Source organism: Stegostoma tigrinum, chromosome 19 (assembly GCF_030684315.1).
Source record: "Stegostoma tigrinum isolate sSteTig4 chromosome 19, sSteTig4.hap1, whole genome shotgun sequence".
Classification (NCBI taxonomy): domain Eukaryota; kingdom Metazoa; phylum Chordata; class Chondrichthyes; order Orectolobiformes; family Stegostomatidae; genus Stegostoma; species Stegostoma tigrinum.
In genome coordinates this window covers 58,183,685-58,200,188 of record NC_081372.1, presented here as the reverse complement: position 1 = coordinate 58,200,188, position 16,504 = coordinate 58,183,685, and the positions used below count along the sequence as shown (strand labels likewise).

At 43.5% G+C, this 16,504-nt stretch overlaps 1 protein-coding gene across 1 annotated transcript in view; it reads left to right on the top strand.

Annotated features, from left to right (window-relative positions):
* The window catches only part of bmp7b (bone morphogenetic protein 7b), a 165,497-nt gene that overhangs the window by 84,507 nt on the left and 64,486 nt on the right, over positions 1–16,504 (top strand). The gene's annotated exons all lie outside the window — the stretch shown is intronic.

Below are 16,504 nucleotides of genomic sequence, written 5' to 3'. Positions count from 1 at the left end.
TGTGGAGCGAACAAGGGAGTCACGGAGAGAGTGGTCTCTCCGGAAAGCAGACAAGGGTGGGGATGGAAAAATGTCTTGGGTGGTGGGGTCGGATTGTAGATGGTGGAAGTGTCAGAGGATGATGCGTTGTATCTGGAGGTTGGTGGGGTGGTGTGTGAGAACGAGGGGGATCCTCTTTGGGCGGTTGTGGCAGGGGCGGGGTGTGAGGGATGTGTTGTGGGAAATGCGGGAGACGCGGTGAAGGGCGTTCTCGACCAATGTGGGGGGAAATTTGTGGTCCTTGAAGAACTTGGACATCTGGGATGTGCGGGAGTGGAATGCCTCATCGTGGGAGCGATGCGGCGGAGGCGGAGGAATTAGGAATGTCATCTGAAAGATGCTGTGCAAATATCAATTCTTTCTGTCTATCCCCTGTCTGAATCCAAGATAACAAGGTGTGGAGCTGGACGATCACAGCAGGCCAAGCAGCATCTTAGGAGCAGGGGCTTCCTGCTCCTAAGATGCTGCTTGGCCTGCTGTGTTCATCCAGCTCCACACCTTGTTATCTTGGATTCTTCAGCATCTGCAGTTCCCATTATCCCTGTCTACGTTGACCCTGGTTTGCGATATCTGTGTTTTGTTGTGCAATGTGGTACTGGTAAGTGTTGCCTGACGTAGTTACCTGCCACCACTCCTCCTTTGACTTTGTCTTGGGCTTATATAGTGATCAATGGTAGACCACATACTAGCCTCAAGATGGCTGAGTTTGCAAGTCTCTTTCTGAGACGTACCGTTGTAAGGCAAGTCTGAAGAGAGTTTCAGAGGTGGTCAAGGTTCGTACCAAGCAGCTCTGTGATGTAAGACTCTTTATGGGCTGATCCCTGGGACACATACTGAAACAAACCTCTACTGCGCTGCAGAACTGTCTGCTCAGTCAAAGGCAGTTTTTGGTCTGCCCAAAACATGTTGCTCCTCTAATGTGACAAGCTGTCTTCAACTGAGCATTGGAAACTGGCATAGTCCAAGGTCTTGGACTGCGCACTAAAGCCACCACCAAGGTACTACAGGGAAGTTCTCCATCTAAAGTCTTTCTGCCATAACATAGCAAAGGCTGGTAGCTTATAGAATCACTTGCAACTTGTATTGAAATGTGTATAGTTAGCGAGTTTTGAGAAGATTTGTAGCTCAGGTTGAGGTTCTGGATGTGAGTTTGCTTGCTGAGCTGGAAGGTTCATTTTCAGACGTTTCGTCACCATTCTAGGTAACATCATCAGTGAGTCTCCGACGAAGCGCTAGTGTTATGTCCCGCTTTCTATTTATCTGGTTAGGTTTCCTTGGGTTGGTGATGTCATTTCCTGCATTTGTGATGTCATTTCCTGTTCTTTTTCTCAGGGGATGGTAGATTGGCTCCAAATCAATATGTTTGTTGATGGAGTTCCAGTTGGAATGCCATCCTTCTAGGAATTCTCGTGCATGTCTGTGTTTGGCTTGTCCTAAGATGGATGTGTTGTCCCAATCAAAGTGGTGTCCTTCCTTATCTGTATGTAAGGATACGAGTGACAGTGGGTCATGTCGTTTTGTGGCTAGTTGATGTTCATGTATCCTGGTGGCTAGCTTTCTGCCAGTTTGTCCAATGTAGTGTTTGTCACAGTTCTTGCAAGGTATTTTGTAGATGACGTTCGTTTTATTTGTTGTCTCTATAGGGTCTTTTAAGTTCATTAGCTGTTGTTTTAGTGTGTTGGTGGGTTTGTGGGCTACCCTGATGCCAAGAGGTCCAAGTAGTCTGGCAGTCATTTCGGAAATGTCTTTGATGTAGGGGAGAGTGGTTATGGTTTCTGAGCCCATTTTGTCTGTTTGTTTGGGTTTATTGCTGAGGAATCGGCGGACTGTGTTCATAGTGTTTAAGACAGAAATAGGCAGGTTCTTGATTAGTAAAAGGATCAAGGATTACAGGGAGGAAGCAGGAGAATGGAGCTGAGAAACATATCAGCCAAGGTCAAATGGCAGAGCAGACTCAATGGGCCAAATGGCCTAATTATGTTCCCAAATCTTACTGTCTTATGGTCTATGGTTAACAAAAAGGTTTACTGCATGATAATGATACGTATATAACTATATTTAATCAGGCACAATGACTGGGGCCTTATGGTGCCGGTAAATATAAATCTACTCCCTCCAAAAGTTAGAGTAGAATTTCTGTCTTCAACCACAAACTGTGTAAAACAGAGTGATTATAGCGTGAATCATTACTACACCTAGAAAAGGAAAAAATATTTGAGGCCACCAATTTTACCAGAAGGTGAAAGAAAACATGAAGTGCAATTTTTTCTGATGTTCCAAAGTTCGGAGTTGTTACGTGAGCAGTTCAGACAACATCTGGAGAGAGGCACAGAGTTAGTGGATGAAACTTTCAGATCCTCTCAAAACTGGGAATGTTTGGTGGTGGGGGTCAGTCCTACAAATGCTGGCTTGTCAGTTTTGGGATGCCAATATGGGCAATGACCATTTTGCAAGGGAGGCAGGCTTGGGCCTGACACAACCAGCTTCCTCACAAGATGAGTAGTTTCAGTAAGAATCTTGCTAAAGATACCTTTGGGACGTCAGCTGGAATTTTCCAGTCAGTCTTCAGTCTTTCAGGCAGTTCAGCTGGATGGAGGTGAGCACCTAGCAGTATGCTGCAATATCAGCCAGCACTCCAGCATGCCTGCAAGCTCTCCCTGCCTGCCTGCTTGACTGAGGTTATAGCCAAAGACAGTCTGCCCAGTGTTCTGAGAGGCATCTTCTTGTTTAAGGGTGCTCCGAGTTAATGACCTTGTACTGCAGCTGGGCGCTCCTGAAACAGCAAGAGCTCTAGCTTTAAGAGGTCCTGCTTGCCACATGTAAAAACTTTGTAATTTTAATCTGTTTTTCACTGTTTCCTGATCCTAAAATAAACCTGGCTCCTGCCTCTCTCCATGGCAAATATTCCACCCAGCTCAATGAATTTCCATTAGAACAGGCCCTTCTAATGAAAATTAATCAAATTTAACTCTATGTGTCTATTAACGGATGATGCCAGACCTGCACTGTGTTTTCAGCATTTTCTATTTTTATTTCAGGTTCCCAGCATGCACAGTATTTTGATTTGTATTTATGACAATGTGTTGGCACAAGCCTTTATTTCATGTATTTAAATTCTCACTCCCAACTGAAATCTAAAATCAGCCTGCTTTTGATCACTTTGATGTGAATCACGGAACATTTTCTCTCTACTTCTCTTTCAAACAGGTTAGAGATGTAGCCAAAGCGATTTATGCCAGATCCTGAAACCAACTTAATACTGTAACGTTTACAGTGACAGGGTAATTGAGGATGTGCAGAGATTTGGAATTCCAGAGAAGACCACAAGCTGCATTCACACTCAGCTAGTCAGCCTGTAGTGGATTGAAACACCATGTTCAGCATGGCTACACTAAACAGTCTTGTCTGCAAATCAATTCAAGTGGGAGGGGAACAGACATGAATGGAATTCACAAAGGTTGAAAGAAAGCCAGCAGCTGTGGATAGCTGGTAATCCCTCTATAAATCCTTTACCACTGAGATGCTGTCCAGCAACATGTGGCTTTGATAGTTCAGACCTGTTCTGCTCCCGTATCCAAAAGAAAGAGATATTATAAAATATCACGGGGAAGCTACTTGGCCCAAACATGCTGCGCAGGCATTATGAACAAGATTAGCCTCAAAACCTCTGCTTCCACAGCATTATCAATTTTTCAGGTATTGTGAAATTTACCTCTGTTACACAATTGGGTCTGAGGCTAAGGAGAGTTTTACTGTTTCCTGATACTTAAGTTGGAATGTGAATTTCAGCTCATGTTAGAATTAGCCTGGTTTGCAGCATGCAGGGTGTCCAAGCAGCTTTAAATCACTCGTAGAGGGTGACCAGTTGTAGACTGACAGGATGAAATGGATGGTCAGCTTGTAGGGAGAGAAGGCAGTGGGTGATACAAAGCTGGCTTGTTGGTTGATGGAATGGGTCTTGATATAATAACGGATATGGATATACAGTAGTGAGCATCATCAATCTCCAGACATTTGAGACGACGTATGTTATATATAACATCTAGCAGCCATGTGTTTCAAATTGTATAAGGCAATGGTTCTGGAGGAGTTAGTGTTCATTTTACATTGGCTCCAACCATTCTTTTGATGCCATACAGATGGTGGATGGAAACAAGGAGTTCTACTCTAGTTTTTGGAGGAATATGTGTTTGTATCAGCTACGTAAGTTGCTGGTAATTAGATATGACCAAGTGTAGTTGTATTTATTATTATACTTCTGTCATGCAATATACATCCTTGTTACCTAAGAACAGCCTGTTCTGTAAGTATCTACAGTAATTTTCCTCCAATCACTAATCAATAGTCAGAAGGTAAATGACACCAGGTAAATGCCCACAGATTTATTTGAAATCACAAGCTTTCAGAGTGCTGCTCCTTCATCAGGAGAATTCAATTGATTTCAAATAAACCTGGTGGACTATAACCTGGTGTCGTTTGACTTCTGAATTTGACCACCCCAGTCCAACACCAGCATCTCCACATCATGACTAGTCAATAGATAGGCATAAGACAGAAACAAAGACAGAGGCAGATTGGTGGGGTGGGCTGTTTCAAACAACACTTACTCAGAACCACATTGAGAAAGGTGGCACACATGCCAGTGATGGTCATCTGGGAAAATACCACATTTCCCTCACAGTTTGACCCTACAAAGAGGCTGGAAGCCATGTCAATGAACGGAATTCTGTTGTTTGTGGTATTGCTCTGCATTATTGACAATAACACACAAATGTGAACACACACACACACACTTACAAATGCACAGACTCACACATTATTATGAATTTTCATATTAATTCAGACACTTATGAAATGTTTCAGAGGTGTTCTGAGATCCAATATGGAGCGAGGGTAAATACATGGGATCTATTTTAAAATTCTTGCAAAATATGGTGGACTCTTCAATAAATACATATATAAATATGTGTGTGGTATATTTAAGTATACACTTTCACTAAGATTCACTTAGATGCACAAACAAAGGCAGAATTCTACAGTTCAACTTTCAGATGACTGGGTTCCAGATTATGTTAATGATTTGCTCTTAACTTTCATCATGGTGTCTTCCTAAAGCTACTTCTTAGCTGGTGTATGTGTTCAAAGCATACTTGGAATCTGCCTGTTAGTGACAGCATTACAAATAAGCTGTAAACAAAATGTGAAGGGTCTGGTATCATCCAGCGTTGAGTCAGTGTTGGAAAGTGAACCTGCTTTGAAGTTGTAAGCTGGTGATCCAAACAATATTTACATTGAGCAATCACTACTCAGTCACTCACTTTAAAATATATAATCCCGAAACAAGATGGTTTCTGCAAATTTAAGTATGGGATTAGCAAAGATGGGAACGTAGCTGTCAATAAATTATGTTACTTCTTTCTACCCTCTTACTTTTTCATCTTTTACCTGTCCCCATTCCTGAAGATGTGGTGGTTTCTTTCTCATAATTCTTCTAAAGGATGTTCTTCATTTTTGAGTTTAAGGAAGTGCTTGTTGGCAAGTTATTTAACTGTGATGGTATCAAAGCTGACACTAATCTTTCTCTTATTCAGGGTTCACACATGCATATCATGGTAAAGCACATGAGTAGGAATTAAAATGTTTGCACGGCCAGCCTGATGTTTTTGGCCAAGGGTCAATCTTGGAATTTTCCTGATTTGCATGACTAGACCTGCTACGTTTATGAACTCAGCTACCAGGCGAGCCCTGTCTTTGAATTAGTATGCCACCTTGGCTTTTTATTTCTACTAAGGAACCTTTCATTTTGGGTTTGAAGATTGTGAATTCAGGTTCTACTCCAACGACTTGATGCCATAAATCAGGGGGCACTGGATTGTTGTAAACACAATCTTCTGGATGAAATGTTAAACTGAGGCTTCATCTGCTCTCATAGGTGAATGCAAGTGATCCTATGCCACTAGTTTGAAAACCTGGAAGACAATTCTCCCTCAATATCCTGGAAAAAGCAGATAGACAGGATAGTCAGATAGGCTGAATAGTGGCAAATGAAATTTAATCTGAAAAATGTGAAGTGATACTTTTTGGGAGGACTAACAATGAAACGGAGTACACATTGAATGGTAGGATCCTAGAAAGTACAAAGAATCAGAGGGACCATGGTGACTGTGTCCATAGATCCTTGAAGGTAGCAGGACAAGTAGAGAGGGTGGTAGTGAAGGCAGATGGAATATTTGCCTTTATTAGTCAAGGTATGGACTTAAAAAGCAGGAAGGTTATGATGGAGCTGTATATAACATTAGTTAGGCCACAGCTGGAAGGCTTGTGTGGTTCTCGTTGCTAAGTGTAAAAAACTGGTGACTGTATTAGAGATGGTGCATTGCGCTCTGCACACGCCAACCATCCCAACCTTCCGGCTGCCAGCCACTTTAAATCCCCCTTCCAACCCCCTGGTGACACGCCCATCCTCTGCCACCTCCACTGTCAGAGTGACGCCAAACATGAACTGGAAGAACAACACCTGATATTTCGCCTTTGGAGTTTAAAGCCCAATGGCCTGAACATTGGCTTCACCAGCTTCAAAATCTCTCCTCCCCCAACCTGTCCATCCTCTGACTCACCTTTCTGCTCCACCCTACCCACTGAGCAACCACAATAACTCTTTCCTGCATCCAACTATCTCCATCACACATACCCTCCACCCAGCTATATCCCTTCCTCTATTTCTGGGCTCCTCTCCCAGTCCTAATGAAGGGTTTCAGCTCAAATCCTTGACTTCCCTGTTCCTCAATGCTGTCTGACCTGTTGTGCTTTATCAGATCAATATTTATTGACTCACCAGGACGCAGCCTGGGCTGGAGAGATTCAGCTATAAAGAGACTAGACAGGCTTGGGTCATTTTCCTGAGAGTCCAGACCACTGACAGAGGATCTGATTGAGGCGTATAAAAATCTGAAGGGCAAAGGCAGGGAGTAACTTTTCTCCTTAGTGGTGGGGTTAATAGTCAAAGGGAACAGTTTTAAGATAAGGAGAAGGAGGCTTATAGTGGATTTAAGGAAACACGTTTTCACCCAGCAGGTTTTGGTATCTGGAACTCACTGAGTGAAAGGGTGGTACAGGTGGAACCCCTCAAGACATTTAAGAAGTGTTCATGTGATCTCATGCAATGCCATTGCATACAAGGCAATGAACAAAGTGCTGGAAAAAGAGATTAGAATAGATGGATGCTTAATGTCTGACACAGCCACCATGAGCTGAAGGGCATCTTACCATGCTGTACCAGTCTTTGAGACTATGACTCTGAAAAATTGATCCCAAACCCACTATCAATAAAAGAGATTATCTGGTCATTAATCTAATTGCTGGTTATGGGATCTTGCTGTATGAAAACTGCCTATCATGTTTACACATCAGGATACAACACTTCAACAGCATTTCGCTGGCTGTTATAGGCACTTTGGCACATCCTGAGGATGTAAAGGGTTCTACAAAGACATAAATTCTTTCTTTCATAGGGCTGCTTGCACATTATGTGCTTCTGGTTTGTTTTACCACGAGGGAAGTCACAATGTCATTGATCCTGATCAGTGGGTAAGTGAGGGGCCGTCTTTAATCCTAATCCTGACCAAAGTTGTGATTTTGCCTAATATATAATTAGAATAAAAATTGAGCCAAGTTTTGGTGACTAACACAGCTTATACAATAAACTTGTTTCATCTTTCACCATTGACATTAATGATACGGGCCATTTGAGGCGATGAAATACAGACATACATCGATGCAACTTTAAAACATATTGGGGAAGAGAGGAGATAAGGATATGGGGATAAGGGTAAAACTTAAAATTTTTGTGACTGTATTTCACTCTTTACATGAACTGTGAGGATGCTGTGACACAATTAGTGCCATTGTTATGAAAGAAATGTGGGAAAGCTTAATGAGTCCATTGCAGCAATGACAGGAAATCCAGGATGATTAGTCTGTCAATCAGGCTCCTTCAACAGACCACTGCTTCCAGTGAAAGACATGCTAGCCACTCAAATCTTCTGCAGGATCACTCAGCGTTAACATTCTCTTATCTCAAAGGATGGTCAAATGGTTTTTTCAAATTTTCCCTTTTTCACATTGGTCTGCTGCCCTCCTGAAGACATTATACTCTCCTCTCCAATCTCAGCAATTCAGATCCTGCTGAGTGCTATGAACAATTTGGTTGGCTTATTCCTCAATAAGAAGAACATGAAAACAATGTCCCTGGGACATTTTAGGACTGGCATTGCACTTGATTGAAATCTGTCTCTCTTTTATAATCTTGTGGATATCCCCAGGCCATAAAATTCAATGCAGCTTAATATTAAACAGGTTTAAACATATGCCACATGCCTCCAAATCCAGACACTTCAAAGCCTCTCTCGCAATTTGGTCTTTTCTCAACTACTTATCTTTAATCACTCCAGCTCAATCGCATCCCACATTACATGCTCAGTTCCTGGCACTGAATTGAAGAAATGTTGCTGATATAAATCAAACAGCAAATCCATTGTTACAGAGGGATTTTTAAGGGCTGTCTGTGGTCCTGCCAGGAACTCAGTCAAAGTATAACACACAAGGACAAATTCCGAATGCCTTCTGTTCAGAAGTGATGGGCTTCACGTCTGGATTAGTTTTAAAGAAGAGAATTGCCTCAATGTTTTTACACATCAGTGGTTCAAAAACAAGCAATATAAATAATTTGGACACAGAAACAAGAGTATACTGCTGATATTTGGTTCGTGAGCATGGAAACGAGTCAAGAAAAGTTGAAGAGATTGCAGGAGAAGGCCAATAAGGGGAAAATATTGTTTAATAGACAGAAATATGAAATTGTTTTGGGAAATAGGATAGTGAAAGAAATTACACCCTAAGCAGCAGAGTTCTTCATAGAACTAAACAGAAGAGAGTTTGGAATCTGTGATTATACTTAGTAATGAAATTTTGGATTTTTTACATTGGAAATTAAGATAATGAGGTTAAAAAAGTAGAGATGATCATTTAGGCCACACTTGAAGACACTGGACAGTAATTTCTCAGCCCCAGAGCAAAATGTGCAATGATAAGTCAGTTGGGAAAATGTGCAGCAATCAGAAAAATGAGATTCTCAACATCAAGAGACCAAAGACCGATTTTCCACCCAATGTTTGAACAATGAAAATTTCACAGGTGAGCAGTGATAAGCTTATTTAGCTGCATTTATGTCTCATTATTACCTATTTTCACCTCACTTATATGCAGTTTGCTATTCTCCCACACAGATGACAGAAACTAAACAGCAACAATCCCTGTCACGGAAGTCAGATCGGATACCTATTGATTCCAGCTTGCTATTTGATCCTCCAGGCCTCTGTTTTGGCCACCATTCCCAGCATGCTAAATGGGTCACAACCACCTCTATCCTTTGTCCATGGAGGTTGGCATTGGACATGCTCGAGCCTCACCACATCATCATGGCACACTTCTGATCCACTTTATAAGATAGTTATCTACTTCAATGCTCCACTTTGGAGCGCACCAACATCTTTCTTTGGAAGGTTAGTGACAGGCCACATTGCATGCAGGGACAGACACCCATCTCATGCATCAAAGCATGGTGTATCTCAGGGCTTTTCAGTTGCTTTCTTAGCGCTAATTCACTTCACACCTATTCACTGTATTTCTCCTTTGCCTGGCCTTTCTCTGTGGTGGGGATCAGAAAGTCGGTGACTATCATCATCACCTTCACTTTGATGGTGAGACAGTGCAATGATTAGCACGGCTGAACTGTAAACCTGGGGCTCAAGGGGCAATGTTGGGATATTACATCTTAAATGAAAGAGTTTTGTGTGAAAGATAGGGTTGACAGGGAGTGTAAAAGTTAAAGAAACATGAAGGTTTGGGGCTCACCTAGATTCATTCACTCTGTGAAGCATAACTTGTGTTACCTTACATCTTTATCCAAATCACAAATGCACAATAGAACTGAAAGATCAAATGGGTGGAGTAATTAGAATATTAGAATGTCCTTTATTGTCACATGCATTCAATATTAAATACAGTGAGAAGTGAGTACCATCGTCCATATGTGGACAACATTCACCTTAACCTAGAATAAAATAAAATCCTTAAAGAGAGTCCAACTTTTCCTTCTCCACTGCTCCAGCTTGCTGCCGCCAGAGCCTGCTCCGGGCTACACCAGTCCACGTCAGGCTGCCGCCAGAGATTGCTCCGGGCTACACCAGTCCACGTCAGGCTGCCGCCAGAGCCTGCTCCAGGCTTCACCAGTCCACGCCAGGCTGCCACCAGAGCCTGCTCCAGGCTTCACCAGTCCACACCATGCCACCAAGAATGCCCCACTCCGGCTTTCCAGACCGCACCATGCTGCTACCAAGGGCCTACTCAATGCGGAAGTAAGAATCTTGCTCACTGGCTTCACAGGCTGACCAACCGATTCTGTAGCCACACTGCTTCTGAAGACACCACCACTGCTCTGGAGCCTATTGAAGCCACCCCCTGCTGAAGAGCTCTCTTCATCTACCTACCATGAGAGTTCACTTCCTCTGTTCTGACAGCAGTCTACATACCACCCCATTCGGATGTGAAGAATGCCCTAGGCGTGATTTACATCACCACAAACAATCTGGAGACAAAATTCCCCGAAGCCCCATTCATTGTGGCTGGCAACTTCAACCAGCCAACATCAAGAGGCTGCTGCCAAAGTACAACCAACACATCTGCCCCACCAGAGGATTGAACATTCTGGGCCACTGCTACACAAACATCAAAATCACATACTGCTCCATCCCTAGCCACACTTTGGAAAATCAGATCGATCACAGCGCTGTGTTCCTCCTCCCAGTTTACAAGCAGAAGCTGAAACGGGAGGATCCTTCACAAAAGGAAGTACAATGCTGGTCCAAGGCTGTGGAAGACCGTGTCTGGGACTGCTTGGAATCGGTGGACTGTCTGTGTTCAAGTATTCAGTAGCAAGCTTAGATGAATATGCCGCCATTGCCAGGGATTTCGTGGAGTGTACCAAAACAATCAGTCTGAGTATTCCCCAATTGTGAACCTTGAATGAACCAGGAAATCCACTCCTGACTGAAGACCCGAAGGGCAGCATTCAAGTTGGATGACCCAGTCCAATACAAGAAATCCAGACATGCCCGCCACAAAGCTACCTAGGAAGCCAAGAGGCAGTACCAGATCAAGTTAGAGGCCCAAACTTACCAAACACTCTCCTGCAGTGTATGATAAGACCTAAACAACATTACCAGATTCAAGATGAAGCAGAGTAAGATGGCGGACAAAGACACATCCCTCCCCGATGCATTGAATGCTTTCCATGCTCAGTTTGAGCAGAATGCCAGCAGTGCAGTGATGCCTGCCTCGTCAACCCCGGACACGCCTGTTCCCTCCGTCACTGCTGCTGACGTCAAATCAGTCTTCCTGGGAGTCAATCCAAGGAAAGTGTCCCCAGCCGAGCACTCAGATCCTGTGCGGACCTACTGGAGGTATTTATTGACATCTTCAACATCTCCCTCCTACAATCTGAAGTTTCCACCTGCTTCAAGAAGACCACCATCATCCCTGTACCTAAGAAATACATGCAGTGTGCCTTAATAACTACTGCCCAGTGGCCCTGACCTCAATTATCACAAAGTGCTTCAAGAAGCTGGTCATGGCCCCGTCAATCCAGTCTCCCAGTCTGCCTCAATCCCCTACAATTTGCCTACCATTAGAAAGACGGAGATTGAGGGGGGGCCTGATTGAGGTCTATAAAATCATGAGGGGTATAGACAGGGTGGATAGCAAAAAGCTTTTTCCCAGAGTGGGGGACTCAGTTACTAGGGGTCATGAGTTCAAAGTGAGAGGAGGAAAGTTTAAGGGAGATATGCGTGGAAAGTTCTTTACACAGAGGGTGGTGGGTGCCTGGAACACATTGCCAGCGGAGGTGGTAGACGCAGACACGTTAGTGTCTTTTAAGATATATTTGGACAGGTACATGGATGGGCAGGGAGCGAATGGACACAGACCGTTAGAAAATAGATGACAGGTTAGACAGAGGATCTTGATCGGCGCAGGCTTGGAGGGCCGAAGGGCCTGTTCCTGTGCTGTAATTTTCTTTGTTCTTTGTACTAACATAACAGGTCCACAGTGGATGCCATATCCCTAGTCCTGCACTCATCCCTGGAGCATCTGAACAACAAAGACACCTACATCAGACTCCTGCTCATTGACTACAGCTCCGCTTTCAACACCATTATTCCCTCCAGACTGATTTCCAAGCTCCGTGACCTTGGTCTCGGCTCTGCTCTCTGCAACTGGATCCTCAGCTTTCTGACCCACAGCCGCAATCAATGAAGATAGACAACTGCATCTCCTCCACAATAACACCCAACACTGGAGCCCCCCAAGGAATGTGTCCTCAGCACCATACTGTACTTCCTGTACACCTATGACTGTGCTGCAAAATTCTGAACGAATGTTATCTACAAGTTCGTTGATGACATCACTGTAGTAGGATGGATATCTAGCAACAACAGGTCAAAATACAGAAGGGAGACGGAGGGTTTGGTGACATGGTGCAATGAAAACAACCTCTCTCAATGTCAGAAAAACTAAAGAACTGATCATGGATTTCAGAAAGAAACAAGGAGAACACAACCCAGTCTACATCAACAGAGCTGAGTTTGAGAGTGTGGACAGTGCCAAGGTCCTTGGAGTAACGATATCCAAGAACCTACCTTGGACTGCCCACATAGATGAAACAGTCAAGAAGGCCTTTTCTTCCTCAGGTTGCTCAGGAAATTTGGCACGTCCATAAAGTCCCTCACCAACTTCTACAAATGCACCTTTGAAAGCATACTGTCTGGGTACACAACAGCCTAGTATGGCAACTGCTCTGCCCAGGGCCATAAGAAACTATAGAAGGTGGTGTTCCCAGCCCAGACCATCATAGAAGCCATCATTCCATCCACGGACTTCATTTACACAGCTCGCTGTGACAGAAAGGCTGCCAACATCATCAATGCCCCATCGCACCCCGGTAATGATCTCTTACAATCTCTTCCATCGGGCAGAAGATACAGAAGCCTGAACACACACCCGAACAAGTCCAGGAACTGCTTCTTCCCTCAGGAATGGACCCTCTAGCCTCAAATAATGATTGATCTTGCTAATGTGATCTTGCCTACCGCATGCCCAGTGCAATGTAACTTGTCTGAGTCATTTTGATCTGTACATCCTTGCTTACTATGACCTGTCTGTACTGCTCGTAAACAAAGCTTTTCACTGTATTTCAGGACACATAACAATAAATCAAACAATCAATCAGGTAAGTTTGAGAAAAAAGGGGTGGACAGAAATAGAGAAAGAAAAAAAATTGCTGATGAAGAGAGTAATCCCAGGCACAGGAGCCCGTATGCTGCCTATTCCGTTGCTGCCACCTTGATTTCAAGAGGCACTTCAAGAAGAAGTTGTTTTCCATCTGAGGATGCAGGGTCAACTTATAAGCAATGTGAAGCCTTTCAAAAACCTACTGAATTAATAAGGCAATTATTATTACTTAATACTATACTTAAGTTAAAGAAACCTGAATTCAAATAACTCTTAACATGAAATGTATGCAGTGACCAGCTGTGTTGTACACAAAGTGAAATATGCAGTACATGGGGAGGCGGGGTGCTGAGGGAGAAAGGATGTTGATAGTGCTGATTCACATCCTCACATCCTAATCACTTAATCTGCAATATCAACACCCTTTCTGCCCCAGTATTCTAACTCCTATTATTGAATAAATACTGCCTCCTCCACCCTTCTATCAGCTCTGATGAAGAGTCATCTAGACTTGAAACATTAGCTTGCTCTCTCTCCATGGATGCTGCCTCAGCCACTGCGATTTCCAGCATTTTTGTTTTGGGTACAGATTCCAGCATCTGCAGTAACTTGCTCCTACCCGTGTTGTATAAAAATCATGGCCATAAGCAATCTTGACTATATCATTATAAATTGATCATAGTCATCTCTGCGAAGGAGAAGTAATTACAAGTAACCTTAAAAGTGTCATCTGCAAGCCAAATTCACAAAGACAATCTCAGGGCTCATAGACTACACAAGGGCACAGGCCTAGTTTCCTCTCATTTTGAACTGTGAGCATTTGCCAATATGTTATTATATATCATGTTGCTTTTCTCTGGGAATGTGGAGGGGGGTCACAAGGTTTCAGTAATCCAACCACATTTATGATCTCTTCTACATTTGAACAGCAAAGCCTGTATTGCATGCATCCAAATAAGGTCCATTTTGTCAAAGTACCATGTACAACGACTACATGGTTCTACTTATCAAAGTTCTCCAAATTCCACTGTATGGAGGATTATGTTAAATTGTCAATTGTGTCTGTTGCAAATGTTGACTGTTCATACTACTAACGACTAGTTCTGTTTCCAAATTTACCCACTTACATTCATTGGAACCATAACCAATGGATCCAACTGCTGCAGGGGTTATCGTCAGAATGACTGTGCTACAATAAAGGCACAGAGAAACTGGGCCAGCAAGTCTAATACCAGCACAACTTCCAGCAGATGTCAAAGCCTCCACAGGAAGAAGTCTCAGTTGAAGATCAGGGTGCAGAGAAGGTACAGGAGGATCACAGTCTATTGTCCCTGTTGCTATTTCCACCAGGAAAGCAATGTTCAATGCCACCACAGACTGCAGATGTCCCAAGACAATAGCTATCGATATATATCATCTGCTTGATTGGGACTTGTGGCCTCAAAGAATGAGTGCCCATCCTGTCCGAGTGATAATCAACGCAACAGTGCTAAATTGTTGAACAACTGGATGCTCCCAGTGCTCCAGTGGGAACCTGTGCAGGATCTCTCTTTCTTCAACCCACAAACATATTAAGGCTTTTACCAGTGTGGCTTGCGACAGACCACATTGCTTTGCATTCTCTATGGCAAAGTCAATGCTGCAGCCAAGACGGCAGGCTTTGCCAACATTGCTGCCCTTCTCTGGGCTCAGAGCACTATTGACTGTGGATAGATTATGAGCACCATATCATAAGCTAACTTCATCAAGAGGAAAGGGTTCCAATTTCATCAATCTACAAGTCTGACGTGATCATCGATACCACATTAGAAGTCTGCGCCAGGTACCCTGGAATCTGCACTGAAGCCTACGTCCTTAAGAACTCCCATATTCTTGCTTCAGTTCAAGAGCAGCTGCATTTCATGGATAGTTACTGGGTAACTCACCCACAGTGAGTGTGACTGATGAGTCCAATAAGTAGACAATAGGCCTCCTGAAGATGGGGCTCTGATGCTTGAATCAGTCTGTGGGGGTTTTACAGTACAGTACAGAAACAGCGTGCTGTATAATCCTTTCATGTTGTGCTTTGCAAAAAGAGGGGGGCGTGTGTGAAAGATGCTGGAGAGCTGGGACAATGAAAGTAGTCTTCCAGGGAAGATGATCAGGACGAACATCAACATCAGTGGTGCCTCATCAGGTGCAACAAGCCAGTCAGGACTTAACTGACGCCTGCCTCCACTGGATCTGCTTTGGGTGCATGCCCAGGTTGTGCCTTCGTCTTTGGTCTAGGGGTATGGTTCTTGCTTTGGAATATATTGAGCAATGGCACGTGAGTGATTCTGCGTTCAACTCCTGAACGTGCCCATGTTTACTGCCCTTTAAGATGTGCAGAGAAAGATATTAAAAATTAAATGAGGGCAACTTTTCAAAGAGAGAGTGGGTTTTGTGTGGAATGAACCATCTCAACACCTTTGAAGAGGAGAACGAATTTCATCCAAGATGCTCCTGGCGCAAGAGGCAAGCTGCTGTGCGTTACATGCCATCCATATCAGAGGCAGAGTTGGAGGTACCTGACCCAGTGCTGAAACGCCACAGGTAGAGCTACGTTTAAAAAAAACTGGCCTGTGTCCTTGGATTCAGAGAGGGAACGATGCGTGATTGTAACAAGGTCACCCAGGTGGACCTCAGAGTGTGAGTTCCATGATTGGGGCTGGTTGACAAGTATAAACAGAATTGTCAAAGATTCCGTTCACTCTGAGAGCTGGCTCTCAAGGAGCTGGATCAATATCAAGGTCTTTCCACGTGTACATAAAAGGTAACTTGGTGACAGGATGGCAGCCTCTGAGGGGTTATTTCACTGACTAATGCCTTGTACAGTTTTGGTAAACAACCCCTGCCCCAATGCTGTATCATTCTCTGATTTGGCTGTCAATGCATTTTACTTTTATACAGCAATTATCACCAGGCCATTCATTTCTTCACAGACATGTAATCAGTCAAAACAAAACTATGGTTTTCCTCCCTTTCATGTTATTTTCTCGTATGGACCCCAGAATATAAGTGGAAAATATGTCCCACAGTCCAAATCAACTTCTAGCTTCAAACTCAAAATGAATTACTGCTAATAAAAAGATACATTTGT